Genomic DNA, 19,848 nt, shown 5'->3' with positions numbered 1-19,848 from the left:
AAACTGCTGATCTAATAGGATTACAGTGAATGGCTATATATATCCTTGTCGATATTTGAAGTCAGAGGAGAATGGCCAGACAGCTTCAAGCTGAGAGTACAACCAATACAACCATACCTTTGAACAAAGGTATGGTTGGTTCACCTCACCTTGGTTGTAACATTACAACCAAGGTGAGGTGAAGAGCATCTCCGAATCACTGCTCCGAATCTAGTTTTCAGTCCTTCATTCGTCCTCATATGACGACTGAAGGTTTGCAAAATCGCTCATGTCAAGTAGTCAAAATAGCAAAATGATATCTAAGTGGGATTTCAGTGTTTTTAAAAACATGAACTTCTACAAAATAATTTGCTCCTCTATGTGCTTTGATTGCAGCTTTATGAATGGATGGCCAACATGCTCATGAATCAGAATGTCAGCTAGTTTGTTCAGGTGCAGCAGGAGGGGCGGAGTCAGAGAGAAAGTCAGAGTTTGTTGAAGAAAACCTGACAGTGAGGCTTAGTTCACAGTCTGTAACTGACTCGGAGTTGAAGTGAACTCTCTTACTTAACAGAAAACCTGGAGCTTTCCCTCTGCTCGCCACTCTGTTCTTCACTCACTGTTCTGTGTGAGGTTACAGACACTCACTGGTCGTTTGTATAATCACAGCTGAAGCTTCGTTATCAACAACATGCCATTAACATTATTTTTTCTCAATTGGGGGGAATCTTTTCCTGTACACACTGCTGGGTTGACACAGGAAGGAAATATCAACAGGATATTGTTTCAAAGATTTCTGAATGTGCCCTCGTCAGGCAGTACTCTCTCACGATGCAATTCACGTAGAGAACGAAGGAGCCTCTAACAGTGGGGGGAAATGAGTGTAATTATAGATAGTCCTGGAGCTGTTTCACTATTATCAAAGAAAGTATAAAAAAGCGCTGAGGATTATATGGCAGTGACAGCTACAGATGTTCTGTGCCAGTATTTTTTTAGCTTATGAAGTGGAGCGTAAAGATTTCCCTTATGCAAAGTTTTTACTACAAAACACCGATAACATGTGGAACAATAGATGGTGTGCTGACAAAACACTTTTTTGTGATTTACATTTTATTAATTTTATATATAAATGTTTGTGTTGTGCTTGTACATATGCAGGTAGTTATAGAATAGAACAGAATAGAATAGGCTTTTACTGTCATTGTCTATGTACAGCAAAATTGTGGATAAATTATTATAAACTGCTCCAAGTGAGCTGTAAGCAGGTGAAGGTGGTTGTCTATTTGGTGATTAATGTGTCCTATACTGCACTGCAGTAAAAAGACACGCAGCATTGTTGTGATTCATTTCATTTCATAGCAAAGCTGGAGATGAGAATGAGTTTCAACTAAAGCACTGTTACTGAGTCAGTGATATTGGATTGTTATTAACGCTGATGAAAGATTTTTGATGAGGTGGACGACACTTAACCTGTGTCAAAGTTCTGCCAAGAGCGTCCTTTACAGTTTTACCTTATGGATGTGGGGTAGTTGCTGTGGTTCAGGTTAAGTCCCACAGTAGTGCATTTCAACTGTCACAGACACACGATATACAGTAGAGTAATGCATGCACAATACTGAAATCCTGGAATTATAGTCCTGAAAAATATTCCAGAAATTAGTGTCAAAATGAACAAAATCTAGCCCAATTTCCCTTCATTTATCTTCAAAATGACACTTATGGTCTATTATAATGACAATTTCATTCTTATCCCTTGTTTTTGATGATAATGATGGGGACGATGATGTTTCTAATACAGAGATTAATACTAAAATAAGATCACTATCATTGTGTAAGCCATTCAGTTATCAATGTTGGAGACGCTGTATATGGGGCGACACACAAAATGTTCTGGAGGCAGAGGGTGAATCATGCATTTCATTAGCAACGTCAAACACAGGCCTGAACATTATGAACAATTAATGTTTAACAACGTGAACTACCCTACACAAGCATCTTTGATTGGGTGCTCATTTGCTCTCACCTCAGGCCTCTGTGAGTGATTAATCCTTGAGCAGAGTGAGAAAAGAAATAATCTATGTAATGGCAAAAACAGGGAAAAGGAAACCTATTTCCCTGGATTACCTCAGTTTATCAGCCTGAAGTAACAATTTCCTCTAAATCACAACCTCAGTGTGTTTCGGTATGAAAAGACTGCTTCTTTCTAATTTGGTACTCTTAAATATATTTCTAATATATTGTAGAATAGTGGATTCTGATCTTTACTTTGAGCTCTTTTTATCTCTAGTCTAGTCAATCAGTCAAGCTCTAGTTATACAGTTTTTTTTTCATACAAATCAAATGCAATTCGAAAATTCTGGGAAACTCAGGTGTAAAAAAATACACACATCAAAAATGACAGAACTCACTTAAGAAGAAGACACCAACTGAGGTAATCAAAAATAATAAAGAAGGAAAAACAGCAACAAAAATAAACCATAGTGACAAAGACATGGCCCATCTGAGTGTATTATAAAGCACATTACACACAATATTGTATGAACATTTATGAGCCGACAAGTCTGTTGATGTCCAGTGATTCCTTTTGTCAGTGGTACAAAATAAGTTGACCTATTATTATGAGTTTGATTCATTTATTTTTTGACAAATTGCACGAATTCGTAGTTTAACATTGTGTTCCTGTTTTGAGATTTCAAACCAGACAAATGAGCAATTGGAAAAGAAGACTAAAGACAAAAGAAGCACCATCAGTGCTTCAGCACACTTCCTGCCAAAAGATGGAGCTAAAGTAACGTGTTCATTGTTGCCGATGTACTAGACTGCAGTCATTATACAGTCTGCCTCAGAGAGAGGTAAAAGCTGTTTTGTGTCTTCTAGAGACAGATGCTGTTGTATTAAACATGTCTCTGTTCTCTTTCCTTGAAATGCATTTCTGTGTGGTACCTCTTAAGCAGTTATACTGGCAAAAGTGAGGGCTCGCTGTGTTAGGACACTGAAGACATTTTAGAGCGTCTCGTTACCACTCAGCTGATGTTCATAAGCCAGCTTTTATGTTTGCAGAGAACAGCAACATGCAATACATGATACATACATGATCCTTTTTCATTCTTTTTTTCTTGCAGAAAAAATGGATTTAATGCAAAAAAATGCCACACAGTGTTGTCTTCTGCTGCTGTAGCTCTGTAGTAGCTTTACTGTTTATTTGTGTTGTCAAAGCAGTGGAGTCCCATCATTGCAAGCAAGGCAAACAGTGCTTATCTAATGAAATCTAAAAATAAACATCAGTTACAACATACCAAAGTGAAATGGATCTTTCTCCTTTCATCTCAGTGTTCTGCGAAGCTTCTCAAAAGCCTGTTAGTGTCCACAACAACACTCAGGAACAGGACAGCAAGAGAGTGTCAGTTTGTTTTAATGTGGTCCAACTGGTCTGGTTGAATGAATTTGTTTGTTTGTTTGTTTTTGCTTGCCTTTTGCATTGCCCCCAGAGACATCATTTAGCCCTTGACTCTGGATTTACTACTGCTGACACCTGTCACCACTGTCAGCCATACGAAATGGTCTGAGATCGTCAATAAAACCAAAAGGCATCAGTAGATGTGTGACTTCAAATAATTGATTTGGCTGTTATGATATTCTGATATAATATATATGCAAAGTATAAGAGTGGAATAAGAGTCTCTCAAAGCTGGTTATCATTTGGCTCTGACTGTCCGAGTGATGGCAGAGGGCATCCTTTTATAAAATGATATTTTGACTGGGCACTTCTTTCCTTCCTAATTCATGTTTCTTTGAGTCCATGATCAGTTGTTTCTGGACAACGGCGCATTAGCCAGGGTGGTTAAAAAAGCAACAACAACAATAATAAAAATAATAATAATAATGGATTGCATTTATATAGCGCTTTTCGGGACCCCTCAAAGCGCTTTACAATTCCACTATTCATTCACTCTCACATTCATACACTGGTGAAGGCAGCTACAGTTGTAGCTACAGCTGCCCTGGGGCAGACTGACAACAACAAATCAGTCTTCTTCATCAGCGTGCAAGCACTGAAATATCCTGAAGTGGGTTGCACCAACATTGCAAATAAGTACACAGTAAGAACTGGGAAACAGCATGTGGCATAGACCAGTTACAGGTGTCAAGAAAAAGGTAATTGAAATCCATAACAGGATCATTTTCATGACCCTACAACGCCTCTGTGGTAATGACCAATTCTGATCCAGGTCCAAACAAGAGTTATTATTTCTTCCCTGTTTAGTCTTGTGAAGTGCAGTGTGCTTTGTTTGTCGTCACAGCAAGTAGGTCCACATGATTTTTTTTCCCACACTAGACGCCTTTCCTGACACAAGCCCAAAGGGATTTGTGTCTCCTCTCTGAATCAAGAATGAACAAGAATGCTCATTTCCATAACTGTTCAGTAAAAGGTTGGTTTTTTTAATGCTTTTAAAGTTTTATTTTGTATAATGAAATTAAATGTCATTTTGATTCTTTACTATTTTTATGTTAACTCTTTTCTTTTTGTGGTTTTGCTTTAACAAACTTTGCATTGTGCTTTCAGGTCCATCTCAGACCTAATAACTGTGACTGCAGAATACAAGCCAGTTTGGTTCCTCTGGAGACCCTCTGATATTTTTAATGACACTCATTGTTGTGACACTATTGATGTGTGTGTGAATGGGTGAATGACTGAATGTAGTGTAAAGCGCTTTGGGGTCCTATGGACTAGAAAAGCGCTATACAAATACAGGCCATTTACCATTTACCATATTAATAATGATCGGCTTTGTCATTAAAGAAAATGTGATTGTCCTCCTTTGTATGCTTGATATCCATTTAAAGTCATCGGCAGCTCAAATGTCAAAGCAGCTTGAAAGAGAAAAATAATGAGTCTGGGACCGTTACGCCCAACCAGATGAGCTACAGCTTCTTCAATCACTTCTTACCAACAGCAATCATAGTTTCTCAGCGGGAGAGACGGGCCACAGAGCAGGATTTAGCTTTGCGTCGCAATTAATGCATCAAAACCAGCCTCAGAGGCTTGAGACAGGGCCTTTACAAATCTCCATTTTTCCATTTCTTCTCTCACTGTGTTTGGGCATGGAGCTGCCCCCTGTGGTTACATGTACTGTACTCACTGGGCTTCACCTGTCTGCAGTACTCACAGCTTTTCTCTTACAATCGTTATAACCATATTTCTGGTGAAGGGGGAGCTGATGAAGGCTTAGAACAGTTATGCATTCATCATCATGTTCAGATAGGCTGACGTAAGTTGTAACTGTCCATGGGTGGATATCTAACAGACTGATCATCTTGCTCCTGCCAGATCAAATACTTGGCCTTGGGCACAAGGGCTAAGAAGCCTTTGACTACTTGAAATTACAAGCCATCTTTGAAAGTGTCTGATATTTAAAGTGCAATGGTCAACAGAAAACTTCATTCATTGTCTGTGTAACCAGCTGTGCAATGCATTTTAGTAGTGCTGCATTTCGACAGACTCAGAATCAGAATACTTTATTAATCCCAGAGAAAATGATGCAAAGACAGGGAAGAGACAGGGCATCAAGTTGTCTGCGGACACAGTGCCTCTGGAAACTCAAAATCTCTGAAATTAGTTGTTATCAGTCTAAAATAAAAACAGATTCAACAGCTGGAAGCCTTTCTTCTCAGCTCTTCAGAAACACATGAAACTTGACTAGATCCAGGCAAGTGTGCTGCCGTGATGGTTTCAGTTTGATACGCAGGAGCAGTCAGACACCACGAAGTGTCCGTCCACTCAAGTGAGGCACAGTGTTTTCATGCACTTGTATGATATTCTAGGAGAGGAAGAACACCTGTCAGTTAACTGCCATTACAACAACGCTTTGGTTGTTAGCATTTAAGCTGAAGACACTACACAATCTCCAAGCATAGTTCACTCTCTAGCTTTGCCAACTACCCACAAAGCCCTGTGCAGAACATCTGCTGCAGGTGTAAATACTTAAAGGACACATTCAGTTACATATGTGCTCCCCAAACATGCTGAATATCCTGGACATTTAGTGCAGCCATAGTGTCAGTGTGCCAACATCACAGACAGGATGGCAGAAATCAAAGGGCTGCAACTCTAGTGAGTCTAACAGACTCTCCAAAAGAACTTGAACAACCTAATAAATGTGAGTCTCTGATGGATAGGTGGGTCAGCTCCTGCTGGGATCTGTAGCCTGCATCTTCCCACAATCACAGTCCCAAATCTCATGATGGTGCTTTAAACATTCAGTGACTGGCTGTTGTTTTTCATACTGAAACAGGGTTTACAGCTGGGCCAAGTTCAGATGTTGTAACCAACCTGAGCACTCTACGAACATCCAACTGTTCCCAACTTCTTGTTAACCACATTCTCATCACTGCTATTTTATGTTAAATGCCACTACATTGACCCATCATATGTGGTATTAGTGGACACAGATAGATAACGGGTTCTAGTTTAAATAGAAAAAACGTCCATATTTGGAGTTTGGAGCAGGGGAAACGAAATGACTCAAGTTTGCGAAGCAGGAGACCAGAGTTTGTGTCCCATCTGGGATTTTATTTACCTTCAGTTTTACTTGTTCGTGCTTTCTTCTCTCTTTAGTACTTGGACCGGTTTTTGAAGCAGAGGTGTTTATGTGAGAATCTTCCCCACCGTAACAATCAATTCTGTCACGGTTGTGGGTCTTTGACCCAGTGTTTTCTGTTTTGGACTTATGAATCTTGTGTTTTTTACTGTTTGATCTTGAACAGTGGGTTATGTTTCATAATTTAGTTTTCTCGTGCTTGTGTGTTTCTGATTATGTTGTTTATCTCTGTTGATTCAGGCTGATTTTAGGTTCCCTTTCTGTCTGGTCCTCAGTGTCTTGTCTCCATGCTTATGTTCCTCCCTGTGTCTGTATCTCGCTCCCTCTCAGTCTGTCTCGCGCTCTTTCCCTGTGTCTCTCTATCACTCTCTCTCATCCCAGTCATGTCTCATTGTTCTGTCTCCTTTACCTGTTCCCATGCTCTTTTCTCTGTGTTTCATCCTTGTCCCCCCCAATCTGTCGTGGGTTTACATGTTGTTTCACTATGTCTTATTATCAAGCTCACGAGTTGGTGTCTGTGTCCTGGTGTTTGTACTACTTCCTGTTTTATTTTGATAGTCCTTGTCTAATGTTAACTCCTGTGTCCATGTGTCCATATTTAGGTCCTCCCCTCAGCGCCACACAATCTACTGCCACAGATCATGAATAATGGAAAAATCCTCTGTGCTTTAATGTGATGCTATCCCACACACAGGTGTTAGAGTGTCTGTGTCTAGGGTCTGGTTGGATCTCAGTAGCACTATTTTGCCCTCACCTGGTGTGTGCGAGGGTCAACACAGATGTCCATCTGCCTCCCAATTTTTGTGACCATGTGGACTCTTTGGAGACTTTAAATTACAACGTACCAACTATGCATGTGGTTCAGGCAGACTTCAAAGAAATATAGCAGAAATAAATGCAGTTCAGTTATGGTCTCCAGGTGTCCATGTCTGCACCAGAGTATAATTGAGGCCTTACAGGCATCCATGTTTATTTAAAGAGTGTGAGACTCGGCTTGCTATTACCATAACCTGGTGTATTGCTGGATGATGCCAGAGGCTTTGCCACAACTGCAGTATTTGACACCCAGGGGAAAAAAGTGTGCAGCAATGTAATGGGAGAGGAGAAAGTAGCAATTTCTACCCAGAGTGGAAGAAGCCCACCAACAAGCCCCAGGTTCCTTTGCCATTAGTATAAACTCCTGTTTTGGCTGGATGCATATCTGCTGGCTTCTACATTATATATTCATTATTGGAAAGAAAGCAAAAAATATATCTGCATTTATAAATTATTTAAAAACTCAAACATAGTTTTATATCAAAAGGTACTCACTGACATTGATACTAGCTCCTCCAAGTAAGTACCTAAAGCTGTAGGGCAGAGAGCAAAGGGAAGCGAGGAAGCAGAGGAGCAAAGAAAAAAGACATCCTCACATAAAGATGGAAATTTAATAAAAATGTAAATTTCTTTCAACAGCAAAGAAGGAGTTTGAGAATCTCAGAGCAACTTTTGTATAATTGGTACAAGTGTGCAGATGGGTTTCAGTGATTGTTTATTGAATGGAGGCAGCAGAAAGCCGGTCTTGGTATTAGATCCACGGGCTGGTAAACCCTACTGTGTAAGATGCAACATGCAATCATCCCAAGAGAATTACCAGTGACATGGACAAGTGGCCACATCAGTGAAACACTGACATGTATTGAAGGTAAGTGTGGCCACCCACTCAGTGTGATCTGGTTTTTTATACCTACTGTCTAAATTCCTCTTTGTAATAACTGTATTCCACAAAACTGAACAATACTGCAATCACTGGCTGTCTGCACCATTATAAATTAGGTAACCTTTGTTAAGTTATTCAGCAATAGGTTGACACAAGATTTATGTAAATTTTAACTGAATAAATGCAAATATCATCAAAGTGGACTAGAGTGGGAGGGAAGGAAAGCAAGCAATAATAAAGGAAGAGGGAGAAAGAAAGCTGCTGTCTCTTGACATGTACAAGCCCACTTTTCCACAAACTTACAAAGCATAATTCATAATGAGCGCTCAAATAATTTTAGGCTGCCAAAATGTACTTTGTAGTGCACCAATTAGGCAATCAATCTCAGTGAAATTTATATGAGAGCTCGTTCCAAGTTTAATAATCATAAAGAAGTGAATCACTGTGTGCAGAGAGAAAGGATATTGTCATATAATTACTGATTAAGTCAGATGAAGTCTCCATCACACTAATCAAACAACAAGGTTAGTTTAAATGTCAGTAGAGAGAGCGGATTGACCTGCCATGGAGTGCCTTATAGTGTTGTACACTATGTTAGCCGTGCTAACTCGAACATGAGAGGCTGAGTGCCACATGAACTCCATGGCTGTTAAACTGACAAATTACGCCTGCTGATTTTTGTCCAGGGGCGGCGAGCTGACATTTATGTAGGCTCTTATACAAGAGGAAAAGATTTTTCCTTTTATGGTGTCACTCTTTGTAAAATGTGTTTGAAAAGTGGGTTACATTTGAAATTTGCATTTCAACACAGTGTCCTTTTCAAGTCTTCTACAGCCATGCTTGCAGCTCTGTGGGACTCTAAAAACACACAGTATTTCCTAAACGCTAATGTTAGCATGTTCAAAATGCCAATATATATTGTTTACCATGTCCGGCAGCTCTGTTTACCACTAACTACAAAGTAGAGCTTTGTTCAGTTTTTGGAAAACAAGTACAATTCAGTTTAATTTATATAGCATCAAATCATAACAGCATTTGCCTTAAAGAGCTTTGTATTGTAAGGTTGAGACCCTACAATAATACAGAGAAAACCCCAACAATCAGACAGCCTCCTTTGAGCAAGCACTCGGTGACAGTGGGAAGGAAAAAATGCCTTTTAACAGGAAGAAACCTCTGACAGAACCAGGCTCAGGGAGGGGCGGGGCCATCTGCCACAACAGGTTAGGGGTGAAGGGAGGAAGAGGGGACACAGCCAGAGATGAATAGTAACTAATGACTGAATGCAAATTGGTATTTAAACACAAAGTCAGTGAAAAAAGGTGAACGATGAAGAAACACTCAGTTCATTAAACCCCAGCAACCTTGGCCTATTGCAGCGATACTAAGGGAGGATCTAGGGTCACCTGATGGATACAAACTAAATATTTTGACCAAAATTAGTGTATTCATTCAGATCCATGGGCTCCATGGCAACAAGTGCTCCAACCAATCAGTTATTTGGTCTTGCTATTGAAATAACTCACGTATACATTTCTGAAACTATTTAAAGGAATGTTTTAAGAATGAGTAACACAGTCAGTCACAGCGGTATGTCTCATGGTTCTGGGTCATTTTGACCCAGCGTTTTGAGTTTCTTGTGTTTTGGTGTCATTTTGTAGGTTGTTGTGGTTTTAGGTTCATTAGTTGTCTTAAGTTTAGTCTGTTTTGAGTTTCTTATATTCCCTGTTTGGTTCCTTGTGCATTAGGTTCCCCTTGTGTCTCTGTCCTATGTGTCCCGCTCTGTGTGTTTATGTGCGCGTGTGTCCTTGTCTTTCGTTTCCCTTTCCTGTTCCCACGTTCCCCTCCGTGTGTTTCATTCCTGGTTTCCCCGGCCCTGTCATGTCTCTCTCCCTTGCACTCTCTCATGTTTTTTCACCCTCTCTCATCCCCTCTTGCTCTCTCTGTCTCGTCTCCCTTTACTGTTTCTGCGTCCCCCTCGTTGTCTCCTCCCGTTGTCTCCCAGCTCCGTGTCATGTTGTCATGTTGTGTGAATTAGTTTGCGTCTCAGTGCTTCGTGTTTTACTTTGATAGTCTCCTGTCTGGTGTCCGTCATGCTCAGTTTTGTTTCCCCCGTCTCGTTAGCTAGATTACGTACAGCTGTGTTTTCTCCTGAGGTTCGTTTCCTCGTTTGCCCTTGTGTGTATTTATGTCAGGCTCTCCCTCTGTTCTGTGGCGCGATCTCCCTCATTCCTAGCTGTGTGTTTCCATGTATTCGTTTAGGGTCCAATCCTGTCTGTCGCACACAGCTACATATGACAATACGAGGTTCACCTAAGTTGTCTGTAAAGGTTCTCAGTCATCCAGGTCATTGTAGTCTAAGGAGCTTGGAAAGAAAAAGCGTCTGGACTTCTTCAGATTGCTTGTTCCAACCAGGACAATGCGATAGACGCGACCAGAGCTTCAGGTTTACATGTAAAGGAACGCGATGAAGCGGATTTGCGTCGCAAAAACGCTTTTCTGCCTGATTTAGCAACCAAGTAGCGCGACTGGCATGTTTGAAGCGCGAAGTAAAAATACGCGCTGCAGTTTTTGTGTTGTATTTTGTGCATTCGTGCTTATCACATCTACCACTCGAGTTGGAAAAATCTGAACTCCAGCGTCAAGTCGCGCCACAACAACCAATCAGGAGCCTGGTGACGTGATGCTCTGACCTAGTTCAAAGGGTCCGGCCAAAGCCCTTCATTCTAGCAATGAAGTAAGCTGGGTCCTTTTTATTCCTGTCTCTCTGTAAATAGTTATATTTTATATATTTATGTTTAATGTTTTTCTGTTTGAACATCTTAATATTATTTCAAATACATTTTTGTAATGACTACTGTGTAAAGGGTCCTCTACGCCGCTGCTCTGCTCTCCACAGTGAACAGAGAAGGGAGACTCTCTCTTCAAGCCCTATACCGACAGCTGCCGTCTTGCAAACATACCGTGTGGCACTACTTCCTCCCACATTTCCGCTTCACGCACGTGAAAATTGCATATTTTAAAGCGCGACCAGATCGCTTTGGATGCGCTTCGAGGTGCAAATGTGCACGCGACCAGCTAGGGGAGTGTGGCGCTTTTTGGTCGCGTTTACCCCGTTCGAGGTGAACGCACCGTTATTTGGGCCGATTTTCAAGGGTTTTTTTCTGTTTTTGTTTTGAGTCAGTACCACTTCTGGTCAGACCAAGTAAAAGTACTTAGTACTTTATACTGAGTACATTTATTCTTCTTCCCAGTAATGTTAGATATTTAACAAAGAGAGAAAGAATTATGGGATAGATTTATGAAAATAACTTGTGCAATCCGCTAATAGGTTTTTCAGGAGATTCACAAAAGTTGTGCTATTTTCTAAACACAAGCACAGTCAGTTCATTTCTTTTTGATATCAAGCTTAAAAAATAAGACGTGTTTTTCTGTGTTAAACACGAGCACATCAACAATAAATTCAGCAACGTCAGTAAATCAGTTTGCGTGCTTGATTTAAATATTCTCCTCTCTATTTTGTGCGCTTTTGAGTTCCCTTCATGTCACTTTGCTTTCTTTGACCAACTAGTTAAACTGCCCTGTAAGTGTTAAGGAAGCAGGAAGATCTCTAAATCAAGAGCCTCTATTACCAAAGAACCAAAGATTATTCCAAGAAGGGTTTTCCAAAGGCAAGGTGGCTACACAAAGGGATCTCCAAAAGGTTTAGTGGTAGGTAGGGAATGAAAACAGAATGAAAAGATGAAAACACTGGAACCTGGAGACCATAATAATGGAAGAGTAACAGCACTGAAAGAATCCTGAATTTAAATTGATGGAATAAATCTGCAACAGAAAATATGGTGGCAGAAATATAACGTTCATGGTAGAAGTCCATTAAGTGAGTGAGAAAAGGCGTCTATTTAATTCACTTTAATTTGCTCCTGATTTTTTTATTAACTTCTTTTACCCAAATCTGCACATTACTTATCACTGCCTTCTTAATCATTTAAAAGACTAACACGGGAGGAAGCACTTCAGCCGTTTTACCACAAAGCAAAGAAGGTTCTTTGTCAGTTCGTCATTTTCTTCTCGTCTTTATTGATAATAGTCCTCTGCTGAGGGAGTGCTGCAGCAGATGTTTGCTTGCTTTCTGGAATAAGCAGGATGACGATCACTAACCATGAGTCTACTTTCACAGGCCCCGATTAATCATCGAGTCCCAACATATCTATTTGCATGATATGCACTGAATGTTAAATGCCAGAAAGACTCATTATCACTTACATTCTTATTAAAAGTGAATACCACTGATGATGCTTTCCTCATGGGAAATAAGAAAGTGAGTTCTTACACTGTATAAATGAGCCGTCATTTCAATTCCAGCAGCTCTTCCTTGTCACGGATGTGAGAAGTTGGGAACTAATAAGAATCTGACACCCACACTCATGACTGCTTGAATATGCATGAATAAGACATTCTGTGGGTAAGTTAAAGGTTGATGAAATGTGTGTAGTTTATTTAAGACTACACAGAGATTTATTTGTGCATTTTCTGGATCTTCATTAGAGAAAAAAAAGACTTTAATAACGCTGGCTGCTCATTTATACACCGATCACTGCTCACGATTCACAGTACCCGGTCTCTGAGTAGCACTTCTTACTGTGTTATAAGAAGATGAAGTATCTTTAGAAGGTGCGTTCACAGTTCAACCATCTGCTCAAAAGTGTTTTCAAGCATGAACAAGCCTTTGAGGCTGTCTGTGCAGGGCGTTTTTCTTTCTGCATTTGAAGCTGATAAATACTAAAGAGTATTAGGGTCACGTTAAGAAAAAAACATTGTGTCCATTTTGAGATTGAAGTCTAAATTTTCTTGATTAAACTGGAAATATTAATGAAAGCATGGAAATCAGATTTTGTGAGTAAAGCTGACATGTGCAGATTAAAGTTGCTGCTTCAAGCCAAACAACTGCCACACAGTGCTCTGTGTAGATCAGCCATCTTCATTGTGTCTTGTGATACAACATACATCCTCTTTTTTTTGCACGAGGGTGTAACCACCAGTATCCTCGCATCTGTCCACTGCCAGCCATTTCATTTCTACAAATTTTTGTGTTTTTTTCTTCTGACCAGATTCAGTTTTCTGCTCCATCTTTTCAGCGTCCTGATACTCATCACCACACTGTGTTTGTAATAAAAGAGAAATAATTTCCTTGTAACTAAAACCAATTCTGAAGTATGATTCACATTTAACTCAGCTAAAGGCATTTTGTGGAGGGTATAGCAGCCGTGACAGTTTGCCTTGAAACAACTTTAATCTTTGTATTTTGACTTTTTTCTCAAAATAAAGAATTATTCTTTTTATGTGGCCCTAATACACGTTGGTAAATAAAAGCACAATTCTTTTTATTATTTTGCTTTTTTAAAATTTTTAAGTGGAGGCCTCTCTTGCCACACTTTTAATAACTGTCTGCATTCATCTACAGTATTTGCCTCATAATGTCTGATTATTTCAGTGTCAGTGCTCCTTGAAGGAACGTCTAAACTTCATGTAGAATTTTAAATGTAACACACATTTCACATACTGTTTATTTACTTTGCAGAATAAAACTAAAATATTCTATTGTCACGATACGTACGTGTGTTTCAGATCTTGATTTAATATTCTTTGACTATTGTTATTCCTGGTGATCTTAGTTCTCTCTCCTTTGTATTTTTCTTAGCCTGTGTTTAGTCTCTGTCCTCACGTCTTCTCTGTGCTTGTCCTGGTCCCACGTCTCATGTCTATGTTCCCTCCTCTCCTGAGTCAGTAATGTCTCAGTATGAAGCCCGTGTCTCTGAGTATGCATCTTTGTCTCGTGCTTCCTGTTTTATTTTGATAGTCCTTGTCCTATGTCAGCGTTTTCTACTTTGTTCCCTGTCTCGTGATGTCTGAATAGCTCCAGCTGTGTGTCCCTCCCATTTCCCATTCCTTCATTGTGTATTTAAGTCCTGTGTCTTCCTCTGTTTGTTGCTGGTTCGTCTGTGTTTTCTCCTGCATTTCTCTTGTGTATCACCTGCTTTCTTCATGTTCCCGGATTCCTTTTTTTCAGCATTGGTCTTCATGTTCCATGTTTCTCTGTCTCAGGTTTCATGTCTAAGTTTCTAGTCCCAGACTTTAGTTCCTTTGTGTTAAACAGGTGCTCCCAGATACACCTGCATCCACACACACACGCACACACCCACACATACCTACCAGTACACAAGCATGGAACACAGGAACAGCAGCAGTGCAGAAGACACACACATCAAATAATCACAATAACAATAATAGTAATAATAATAATCAGGGATGCACCGATACCACTTTTTTGGAAACGAGTACGAGTACTTGCATTTCAGTACTCGCCGATACCGAGTACTTAATAAAAACATGATTTAAATTTGCAGGTAACAGCTTTAGTCCTATAATTTAACAACAAACAAACAAGGGACTAGTTTGGAATTAAGAACATTTATTTAAAATGAAAAGCAACTGGTTTCATAAAAGGTAGGCACTCATCAACAAATACACGTAGATTACTTAATTTGATAGACTACTCATACAGTAAAAACTAGAGATGGCACGATACCACTTTTTTATGTCCGATACCGATATCATAAATTTGGATATCTGCCGATACCGATATGAATCCGATATAGTGTTTTTTAATCAACAAAACTGTTTTTTAAATATCTTGCTGCATTTTGTATAAGTTCATACTCAAGTTTAAAACAACAACTACACTAAAGCTATTCTGTTATACCTGTATGCAAAAAAAATATTTCATAGTTCAGCAATACTGATCAATCTAATAAACTTAAACCTACACCATCCTCCCTATTCTGGTATTTTAAAGAGTACTTAGCATAAATATTAAGCAACCTAACTAATAGGGTTCCAACTCCCAGCAACAACAAAAATAAATAAATAAAAAATAGGGAACCACCCCTCACGCTCCACCTCATGATGCTTAATCGACGTAATCAACCTTAATTTGATGCAGTGTGAAAAAAAAATGCACAGAAATCAATTATTTTTCAAGAAATATTAAATAGATTCAACATCTTTCTTCAACAAAATTGCAGACTGCACAGATGGTACCTTCCCAAAGGAAAAAGTACTATAGCTTACTAGGGTATATATATTAGACTTAATAGTTACTATATACAGTAATTGACTTCTATTCATTTTACATCAAATTAAAACTTTGGGTGTCAGATAATTATTTATTAAAAGCTCGACATTTTAAATGAGAATAAGAAAGAAAAGTATGTCTTTGTGCCCCCTTTTCCCTGTTCATGCCCTATCGGCCCCCCTGGCTAAACTTTGCTAGATCCGCCCCTGCACAGTTACAGCCGTCAGCTACGTAGAAAAAGATCCTGGAGTAGAAAGTAATATTAAATATATTCTAACAACAGCTGATCAAGCTTAAACGTGCTGCTGTTGTTCAGCCGCTGGTTTGCTCTTTCTGGTGCAAAGTGGGCCAAAAGCAAACTAGAGTCACGGACTCGCGACAGAAAAGCCGATCAGCTGATCGTTAAGCAGTTTCATGATTGAAGTAGCAGCAAGAAGAGGCAGTCGTTTGTTAAGCTTAACGCAGGAATGCTTTACAAACATTCAGAGATGGACTTACACACTTGCTTTACTTCTCTCGGGATAACTTTGTCGGAGATGAAATGCCGGGTAGCTAGCGAAGCTCCACATGCTATCCAGACCACCGACAGGTCCCGCATGCCACAGCCGCTCTATCACGTGATGCATACTGCTCCGACTGCTAACGTTCTGAGGTGAGTTACGGCGTGTTGCAAGTTTTGTGAGGTGCTTTCGTGATATTTAATGGATCGGATTACATTTTTTATTTTTCTCCGATATCCGATCCAGTAATTTAGGTCAGTATCGGACCGATACCGATACGTAATATCGGATCGGTCCATCTCTAGTAAAAACCTAGAAACTACAATATTCTCTTTAGACGCAGAAAAAGCATTTGACAGAGTTAACTGGAAATTTCTATTTGCAACTTTACACAAATTTGGTTTTGGATCCTCTTTCATAAACTGGTTAAAAATATTATATAATTCCCCAACAGCTTGTGTTAGAACAAATGACCAGACATCCTCCAGCTTCTGTCTCTTGAGGGGCACCAGGCAGGGATGCCCACTCTCCCCTTCACTGTTTGCAATTTTTATTGAACCACTAGCAGCAGCAATTAGACAGAAGTCAGTAATTAAGGGCATAAAATGCAAGAACGTGGAACATAAAATCAGCCTTTATGTGGATGATGTGTTACTCTTTCTCCAAAATTCACAAACCAATATCTCTGGGGTGATTGAATTGATAAACTCTTTTGCAAGAATATCAGATTACTCAATTAACTGGTCAAAATCTACAGTTCTACCGATTAATTGCTCCCTCCATAATTCCTCTTCTACACCACTGCAATCGGGAAATATAAAATATTTAGGTATTAATGTTTCTCCCAAGCTTGCAGATCTAACTAAATTAAACCATATCCCACTTTTAAAGAAGGTAGAAGATGATCTGGCTAGATGGAAATGTCTACCCATATCACTCATGGGAAGGGTTGCTGCTATAAAAATGATGGTCTTACCAAAAATAAATTATTTATTCTCAATGATCCCAACTAAACCGCCACAAGATTGGTTCAGATCTCTAGATTCATGTATGTCCAAATTCCTTTGGAAAAATAAACCCCCACGTATAAGCTTAAAAACACTACAAAAGACCAAGGATAAAGGAGGACTAGAACTGCCTAACTTTCAGCACTACTTCTTAGCCAACAGGCTTCAGTTTATCTCAGGATGGCTAAAACACACCCTCTTAGATGAACCTTGGCTAGATGTAGAACAAGCACTTTGCCATAATCTAGAGATCTCAGACCTACCATTTATCAGCTCAAACATCCAACGACATGAATGCTTTAAAAGCATCAACATCAGCTCTTCTCTGACAGCATGGTGGGAGTTTCTAAAATTGACGGCGTCTTCATTAATCCCATGCAAACGTACACCTATCTGGAACAACCCTGACATATTACAAAACAATAATATGATAAACTTTTCAGATTGGAGTGATAAAGGAATCAAATATTTAGAACATATACTAGAAGGAACAGAATTTATTTCATTTGACGGACTAGTTACACAATATGGGATCAACAAGAAAAGATTTTTAGAATATCAGCAAATTAAATCCATAGTAAAAAAGAAATTTAAACCGGGTCAAGTTGAACTACAAACACCACCAAGTGTGGTTCAATTTCTTACTCTTAAAACCCCCAAATTACTATCCAAAATATACAGAATGCTTTCTAAAACAGATGAATCAACATCACTTCCTATTGCAAAATGGGAAGCGGATTTATCAGTTAACTTAGACCTAAACTTCTGGTCTCAGACTTGCTTAAAAACCTTTCATCTAATTAGAAATCCCAGTCTTCAATTAATTCAATACAAAATATTACATAGAGTGCACTATACAGGTCATCGGATGTTCAAGATGGGCTTTACGTCTACCAACAACTGCTCACACTGCCAAACCAATTCACCGGACAATTATATCCACGCTCTTTGGTTCTGTCCACCAGTTCAGAAGTTTTGGCGCGAGATATGTGAAGACTTATCGAAGTGTCTGAAATGTAACATTCCAACTTCCCCCTTAGTGTGTTTGTTGGGCAGCTTAGATAATGTCACTTCAGAAAAGAATATCGCCCATATGGTTTTCACTGCCCTATGCAGTGCATGGGGGCCCAGCCCTGGAGCAGGGTGCCGCCGGTGCATCGAGCCACCTGGGGGGCTCTTCAACTGGTGGGGGAGATTGTCACAGAGGTGGGACCAAGTCATTGTTTTGCAAGTCTCAAGTAAGTCTCAAGTCTTTATCCTCAAGTCTCAAGTCAAGTCTCAAGTAATGTCAGGCAAGTCAGAGTCGAGTCTCAAGTCACTGGTGTAAAAGTCCGAGTCAAGTCACAAGTCTGAAACTTTGAATTTCAAGTCCTTTCGAGTCTTTAAAAAAAAAAAAACGAAAAAAAGCATGTTGCAGTTATGCTAAATGTAAATATTAGACCATGTAATTTTAAAATCTGTGTTTTTCTCAACACATGACAAAATAGTGAACTTAGAAAATATACACAAATTGTGAAATTGCACCTCTTTAAAATGCAGCTCAATTAAACCTAGCTCCAAGAATAATTTTCACCGACAGTTCTGAGATACGCTGCATGTTATTCTTGGATGCGGTTGTAGGACCGGCTTTAAAATCGCATGACAAAAATATCATACACATTAAAAAAACTGTATCACCAACGTAGCCTGGACAACATTTGCTAGTTAGATGAAGTCAGCTATCTCATCGTAGCATATTTATATGCATATTTATAATCATACGGTTCTTGGAGTGAGTGCATACACTCGTGAAGTTTAGTAACTTCAGGTCACTGCAACAAGCCCAGGTACAGTTTACCGACGGATGGGTGCAGGACCTTGAAATGCACCGTGTAGAAAGTAAAGACCATCGTACGTATCATAAGTTTACCAGTCTCACAAACTGTCGTCATAAATACACATTCATTAACCGTTTATTAATAGGACCTTTGAGCTCAACGGTAATTAATTAGTAGTGGAAATAATTTCTGGTAGCATCACAGAAATGTAGCAGTGACAATAATACTGTAGTATGCTGTAATCGTACTGGAAAATTAGTGATACAAAACAACTGTTTTACCCTGTGAATAAAAGTATATGTTTTTGTCAATGTACCATAATAACAGAAGCGAAACGCAATATTGTGTCAGGACAATTCACTATTTATGCACAATAAACAAAGGAGCATAGCGCGACAATTTCTGTTCAGCGCCAGACTTGCTTGTAACCTATATCACCAATTATGTTAAGAAAAATGACGTATTAAGTACTAAAAAACACTGACCTTCGTGTAAATGCTTGGAGCAGACTAACCTGTGAGCTGGAGTGTTCTGGGACGTTATATTTGATCTTTGAATGGCTGCAATCCAGGCCATCCGTCGCGTCTTTGTTACTTTGGAAACATGGCTCGAACAATTTCTCTTCAACGACGTAATCCGATAACAACCGATCTCTTTACCCGTCGGCTTCCCGTGGCTGTCATGCGACCGGCTATTGCAGTTAATAATACAACAGCTTCTTGACATTTTTGTGTTTCTTTTTATCGCTGTGTGACTGATTTTAATTGAAAGCCTGCGTGCGCTAGTACCGCTTGCCACGAGTTCCCAGAATCCTTTGCGGTTCTACCCGTGAATGACGTCACATTTTCAATCTCTATATAATATGCATGTTAAATTTTATATTTGGGGTAAAATATCAAGTCTTTTCAAGTAAACCGGTTCAAGTCCAATTCAAGTCCCAAGTCATTGGTGTAAAAGTCCAAGTCAAGTCACAAGTCTTAGAACATTTTTTCAAGTCAAGTCTAAAGTCATAAAATTAATGACTCCAGTCTGACTCGAGTCCAAGTCATGTGACTCGAGTCCACACCTCTGGATTGTCACATCTTGCAGGAACTTTCCTCTCTTCAGGAGCTCCC

This window comes from Aulonocara sp. 'chitande type north' Nkhata Bay, linkage group LG10 (genome assembly GCF_057382095.1).
Source record: "Aulonocara sp. 'chitande type north' Nkhata Bay isolate Kocher_YH1m ecotype deep benthic linkage group LG10, A_spYH_male_GT1.1, whole genome shotgun sequence".
Taxonomy (NCBI): domain Eukaryota; kingdom Metazoa; phylum Chordata; class Actinopteri; order Cichliformes; family Cichlidae; genus Aulonocara; species Aulonocara sp. 'chitande type north' Nkhata Bay.
This window is presented reverse-complemented; position numbering follows the sequence as displayed.